A 7,641-nucleotide genomic window follows, 5' to 3' on the forward strand; every position below is an offset into this window, starting at 1 on the left:
ACAGGCCATTAGAGACTAGAGAGGAAGATGGAATTTTAATGAATCATTTGGAACAATAAATGATAAAATGGTAGCGGGTCACAGGAAGTGACCTCTAAGAAAATGAAGAGGTTCAGATAGGGACCTTTCAGTTTCCAACACAGGTATATAGTACAAATACATTTCCAATGTTTTTTATTTGAATGGAGTTTTCCCTACAACCTTTTTTTTTTTTTTTGGTCATAATAATTCTTGAATTTCTAATCTGGTTCAAGCCAGCTTCTCTGGTCCCAAGTCAATTCTTTCCCCCACTGTTTATTATGCTTCTATGACACTAGACTTGGTGATGAGATCATAGGTGGAAGTAGTAGGACTAATTTCAAGCTTATTGTAATAATTCGAGAAGATGAATATAGTAGTAAACCATAGCACTTGAGGTGGAAGTGGTAAATGAGACTTGAAACTGTGTGTGTTTTAGAAATAAGACTAATAGAACTCGATAATAAATTTTAATCTGTTGTGTTAGAAAAACAAGAAATCAGAATTGAGTCCAGTTTTTTGTCTGGAGATGCTGAAATTCCATTCATAATTATAATTAACTAAGATAGATAAGACTATAAAAGGGACAGATTTGAAGGACAAACAATTTGATTCTGAATGTTCGATTTAAGATTCAGAATGTAAAGATCTAACAGATCATGGTTTAGGTCTAGAATTGAGATGTATTTATACTACAGACACTTATTTGAGGGTAATAACAAGAAGTCTGAGGACTACTATACAATAGTGGAGAGAGTCAGATGAACAAATAATTGGAATACAATGCTGTGATTGCTAGTTAGACACAAGTACTTTGTCTTGTGGGTTAGGTTGAAGACATAAAGAAGAAGTGGCCTGTTCTTCCTGTTGGATTACAAAAAAGGCTTCAGATATTCCATTTAAAATAAGAGTTGAAAGATGGTAAGTACATCAGGCTCACTCATGGTGGAAATCCAAATTGAGAAAGTAAGGAACAGAGATAGATAATATTTCAGTTTTGAATGTTGTGGGGATTCTCAGCATTTGAAGATACCTAAAGCATAGAGCTATCCATTCAACGTGTGGGCCAAAGAACAGGACAAAACTTAGGAAACATTTGTTACATTTGTCTGTGATGAGATGTATAAAAATTGAAAGTAAATATTTAAAAACTTTTAAAACAGTTAAACAGCAATTTTATGTATTTAAATCTAATAGTTTAACAACAAAAAAAAAAGGTCTCGTGTGGTTCCTTTTTATTTTGTTTCTTGAAATAATTCATTTCATTGTATTTTTCAAAATTATTGGTATGTAATAAATTTTGGAGGAAAATTAGTCTTTCACCTCGGATAGATTGAGAAGCACAGACATAGAATGTGAGGATGGGGACATGGCCTCATATAAGAGTAGAACATAGAGGCCTTTGTATGTCATGTTGCATTATTTGGATGTGACCTCACAGGAAATAAAGGCCATGTGTAAAATATTATTAGAAAAATATATGTTAAGCATGTGTCAAAATTGATTAATATAAATCAGCAAGTTGATGAAAAATTAAAGAACAGCACATGTTTTGGGGATGATATAGAATTGGAAGAGAGGTAGTTGGTAAACAGAACAGAATATTCATGAAGTATGAGTAATTATACTTTTATTTCATTTTTATAAAAGCATCATGGACAAGTACTTTTTTTAACTCAGAAAGTCTGTAGGAGGATGATCTGAGATGCAAGGTATGCAAACATTAGGTCAGAAGACAAAAATAAATAAATGAAGCAATTTTAGACTTTGTCTAAAATTGAACTAACATGTTTCACTCCACAATAACTAACATAAAAGCTTAAAACTTTGTCAAATGAAGACCTAAAATAACAGAAATTCTGATTTTAAACATTATCAGGGAATTTTCCCTTCAAGCTGTAAACAAATATGCTGATGGCACAGTTCACTCTTTTCTTGTTTTGAGGATATTTTGTTTTATGTTTTTGACACACAGAGCAGTTTTTCATGGGGATGAGTTACAATGTTTTTATTTTAGAAAGATAACTAGATCTGCAATATAGAGGATGGATCTAAGGGGTCAGTAAAGAGACATGTGCGGTATTTACTGTGTAAATTGGGATAGGAGTAAACTAAAGCAACAAGGGAAGATAAATCTTGGGTACACAACCTAAACTAAATTAGAAGTTAACAATGCATTACTGAAAAAAAAACAGTCTGTGTTAAGACAGAAGAATTACTATTTCTGAACTTTACCATCACTCTTTCTTGAAACTGGACTGAAATCATGTCAACAGCTATGACATAGTCTTAGCGGTCACTTTGAGGAAATTAAGAGGAGGCTCTGATCCTGTAGTTGGAGCCACTGTAAACTGTGTATCAAGACAATCTCTATGGGAACAGCACTACTGAAGATAATTTTGTCTTGAGGAACTCTAAGATAGCAGACCTTAAAGTATTAATAAGAACAATAATAGTTAAAGACGATTTTGCTTTAAAGACATAAAAAGAAGAAAATGAATTTTAGGATGTGTTAAAAGTAATTTTCCAAGTACTTCAATTTAAGCATTACTTATGATAAAGATGATGGCCCTTATTTTTAGGGAAAGTAAAAACAGTTTTACTAGAAAAGTGACAAAATTTAATAAATAGGCTGATAAGAATAAATGTGTCAGGAGTAAATGGAAAAAAGATAAAGCTGTTTGCAATATTTTAGTTAGAACTTAAGGAAATGCAAAGTGTCAAAAGAGAACTGGTTACAGTAATTAATGTTATTGTAAATGTCTACATTTGTCGAAAACATGAGAAAAAGTTTTTTTCAAAAAAGAAGTTGTATTCACAGTTCAGAAATGACCATCATCTCCACAAATAGATCCTGTCATCCAAGGAATAGAATTTTAATGGCTGGATTAACCACTCAATTACATGGAAATTTCTTCCAAATAAATGTTTAGTTCATGGGAAGTTGTCTATCAACTAGAAGCTAAAAATATAATAGTGACATCTCTTAATTTTCTTGTGTATCTAATTTTGCCTGAAACTATTGTATAAAATGACCTATGCCAGAATATGAGCCTAGATATGGGATGTGTCTACTTTGATGTCATTGTTGAAGATTACTTAACTTGCAGTTTTGGAGGGGGATTTTCTACTTTCTTTTTCAAGGTGAATATGGACTGAATAGCAAGTCTCTTTATTTGTTCTTCACTTTGTTTTGTTTTGATTTAGAAAATTTAACTTTCTGAATTTTTAATTACTTATATTTTTAAAATTAAGGCCACCTGGAATACTTTTATCACCAAAACAAACAAACAAACAAAAAAAGCCCCCCCCCACACCAAAAACAAAAACAAAAAAATCCCTCACTTTTCGGAGAGTAGATATATAAGATCTATGAACATGTGGTACTTATGTGGTGGTGAAGAAGCCATGCATTTACCTTTAGTGAAAAGATATTGGTTTAAGCTCAGATAAATCAATTGCTTGTGGCTTGGTGCTGAATATTTTGCCACAAGATACAGAGGGATTACAAGGATAAGATAAAAGAGGAGCTCCATGTGACTGGCAGCAGGGCCCAGTCATCAGGGGAGAAAGCAGAGAAGCGGGACGGCAGAGAAATGACCATTAATTTTTACCAGCTGTGGTTACAAAACCGAGGCTGAATCAGAGCCCCCAAACCCCAACCGAGAGGGCTGCTCCTCCCATATCCTGAGACAGAACATTGCAGAACACCAGAGGAATCTGAGCCACTGTTGCTAACAATGACAGGGACTGAGACTGAGGGTAGCAAGCGTGATTAAATATCTACAAAAAAATGAAAAGGCAATATTAAGGCTTTATATAAAGCAGGGATCCAAGAGCCTTAGACGCCACCTACTGGAAACCGAAAGAAAAGTGCCTTCTTTGCAGCAGGCTAAAGAGAGACCTTTATATAATAAATCTTCTTTCTGGAAAAACAGCAGAACACATTTCCCTTAATACCCAGGTGGAGAAATAGTTCATTAAACATTATGAACAACAAAGGTGACAAGACATCTCAGAAAGAAAGAGAAAAATCTCCAGAAAATAAGCTTACAGACATAGAAATGTGCGACTTAAATGACAGAGAATTTAGGATGGTACTTCTGAAAAAAACCCAGTGAGTTCCAAAATGAGTCATATCAATAATTTTTCAGGAATTGAAAAGATACGTAGATGAGCAGAGCAAGGAAAGAAATCCTCAACAAGAACAGATCTTCCAGAGATAAAAACAAACAAACAAACAAAAAACAACAACAAAAAAACAAAACAAAAACAAAGAAAACAAAAACAAAACAAACAAACAAACAAAAAACACTACAAAAGATGAAAAATGAAATAGCAAGCTTGGGGAATAGAGTCAACCAGATGGAGGAAAGGATCAATGATATTGAAGACAAAAGTTTAGAAAATAAACCAGAAGGATGGAGAAATCAGAGAAATGAAAGAGACATATAAGAACTAGCTGATGTCATCAGGAGAGAAAACATAAGAATAAAGGGTATTAACAAAAGTGACAGAAAGGAGCAGGGACTAGAAAGCATTTTCAGACAAATAGTGGACAAGAATTTCCCAAATCTAAGGAATGAGGTAGAGCTTGGAATTCAAGAAGTCAACAGAACACCCAAAGACCTCAACCCAAAAAGACCTTCATCAAGACACATCGTATTAAAATTATCAAAAATTAATGACAAAGACAGAATTATCAGGGCAGCCAGGGAGAAGAAAACAGTAGCTTATAAAGGAAAACCCATTAGATTATCTTTGGACTTCTCAGCACAAACCTTACAAGCCAGAAAAGAGTGCAACCAAATGTTTAAACTATTAAGTGAAAGGAAATACCAGCCTAGAATAATGTATCCAGCTAAGCTCTCCTTTAGATATAAAGGAGAAATTAAGATCTTTTCACACATATGAAAAGTGAGGGAACTCTCCACTCACTACGAGGCCTGCACTACAGTAAATACTGAAAGGGGGCAGCTCACCAAATACAAAATGACAAAAACAACAAACAACAACAAAAAAAACATAATTAGGAGTAAAGTGACTATCAGACAAAAAGAAGCAGAGGAGTGCATCCCTTACTAAGAATGGGGCATTATAAGCTTAAACAATAAGAGGAATTGCTATAGCAAGATAGTAGCATACATTGGGACAAATTGAGAGAAAAATGACTGAAAAGGGGAAGATTCAAAGATCCAAATCTGCAAAAAAAAATCAGAAATTATTTATTCGTGCTTTACTCAACTCTGTATCAGAATATATGGATACAATCATGTTAGAATTTAATATCGTAGGGGTAATCATAGAGTGCTTAATTGATTCTATAATTGAGACCTATAACTCACACCATAATGAAAATAAATGACATTGTCCTCATTAGTGCTAGAACTCATAGGCTATTTGATTGCTTGACTATCTGAATTTAGATGACAACTAATTACATGAAATCCAGCTTCCCAGTTCATGGGCTACGGGAATTAGAGTTTTCTACCATTTCTTGCTTGAATAGAAGAACAGTGGTCTAGAGTTGTAAGTTTTAGTAAATATGAATATAGGATGCCTAATTTTTGAATTCCAGAAAAACAACAAATAATTTTTAGTTTAAGCATGTCCCATACAGTATTTGTGGCACAACTTATACTAAAATCATGATTTTTATTTATCCAAATTTAAAATTAATGTGTGTTTTAATCATAAATAGGTGTATCTTGTCAAATGTTTTTTTCTGCACCTATTGATATGCTCATATGATTTTCATCCTTTATTTAATTGGTGTATTATATTGATCAATTTATGTATGTTAAACCATTCCTTTACCCCTGGGATAAATCCAACTTGATTGTAATGTAGAATCTTTTTAATGTATTGTATTTGATTTGCTGGTAATTGTTTAAGATTTTTGCATCTGTATTTATCAGAAATATTGGTCTGTATTTTTGCTTTTTTGTGTGTGTTATCCTTACTAGGTTTTGATATCAGGGTAATGTTGACCTCATAAAATGAATAAGAAAGTATTTCTTCTTTTTCTTTTTCTTTTTCTTTTTTTCTTTTTCTTTTCTTTCTCCTTCTCCTTCTCCTCCTCCTCCTCCTCCTCCTCCTCCTCCTCCGACCGTCCTTCTTCTATTTTTTGGAAGAGTGAGAAGGACAGTTAGGAGATATGGTAGAATTCACTAGCAAAGCCATCTGGATCTGGAATTTTACTTTTTGGGGAGGTTTTTGATCATTGTTTCAATTTCCTTACTGTTGATCAGTTTATTTAGATTTTTCAGGTCTTTGTGATTCAGTCCAGGAAGGTTGTATATTTCTAAGAACTGTTCCATTTATTCTAGGTTATTGAATTTGGTGGCATATAATCTTTCATAATATTCTTGTATGACACAGTATTTCTGAAGTATCTGTTATAACTTCTCTTTCATTTCTGATTTTGTTTGCGTCTTTTCTCTCTCTTTTTTAGTTCATCTAGCCAGGGATATGTCAACTTTATTGATCTTTTTAAAGAACCAGGTCTTTGTTGCATTAATTTTTTTATTGTCTTTTCATTCTCCATTTCATTTAATTCTGCTTTAATTTTGATTATTTCCTTTCTTCTGCTTACTTTGGGAATATTTTGCAAATATATTTTCCCATTAAGTTGGTTATCTATTTGTTTTGTTGATGGTTTCTTTTGCTGTGTAGAAGCTTTTTAGTTTGATAAAGTCCCATAATCTTATTTTTGCTTTCACTTCCCTTGACTTTGAAGTCAAATACATTAAATCCTCTCTAAAACCAAGGTCAATGAGTTAAGTACCTGTTTCCTTCTATGAATTTTACTGTTTCAGGTCTTATATCTAGGTCTTTGATTCATTTGAATTCATTTTGGTGTATGGTGACAGATAGCAGTCGTTTCATTTTGTTTTGTATGTCACATTCCAATTTTCCCAGCTTCATTTATTGAAGAGGCTTTCTTTTCTCTGTTGTATGTGTTTGGCTCCTTTGTCAAAAATATTTTCCTATGTATATGTGGGTTTATTTCTGGGCTTTCAATTGTGTTCCATTAGTCCTTGTGTCTGTTTTTCCACTAATGCCATGTTGTTTTGGTTCTTGTCACTTAGTAGTATAATTTGAAGTCAGGCAGTGTGATACCTTCGTCCTTGCTTTTTTTTTTTTTTTACTTCAAGTTTACTTTGGTTTAGGGGACTTTTGTGTTTCTATACAATTGTGATGATTTTTTTTTCTCTACATCTTTGAAAAATGTCAGTAGGATTTTGATAGCGATTGCATCAAATCTGTATAATTCCTTGGGGAATATGACCATTTAACGTTGTTTATTGTTCCAATCCATGAAGATGGAATATCTTTTCATCTTTTTGTACCTTTAATTTATTTTAATAATGTCTCTTAGTTTTCAAGGTATAGATTCTTCACATATTTCATTAAATTTATTCCTAGGTATTTTACTTTTTTAATTGCAATTGCAAAAATATTTTTTTTCATTTTTTTCTAAAATTTTAGTGTTAGTGTATAGGAACAAAAGAGTTTTTTTTTTTACATTGATGATATATTCAGAAACTTTACTGTATTTGTTTATTGTTTTAATAGTTTTTTCATGAAGTCTCTAAGGCTTTTATATATTTCCTAGACTGA

Source organism: Rousettus aegyptiacus, unplaced genomic scaffold (assembly GCF_014176215.1).
Source record: "Rousettus aegyptiacus isolate mRouAeg1 unplaced genomic scaffold, mRouAeg1.p scaffold_m13_p_17, whole genome shotgun sequence".
Classification (NCBI taxonomy): Eukaryota; Metazoa; Chordata; class Mammalia; order Chiroptera; family Pteropodidae; genus Rousettus; species Rousettus aegyptiacus.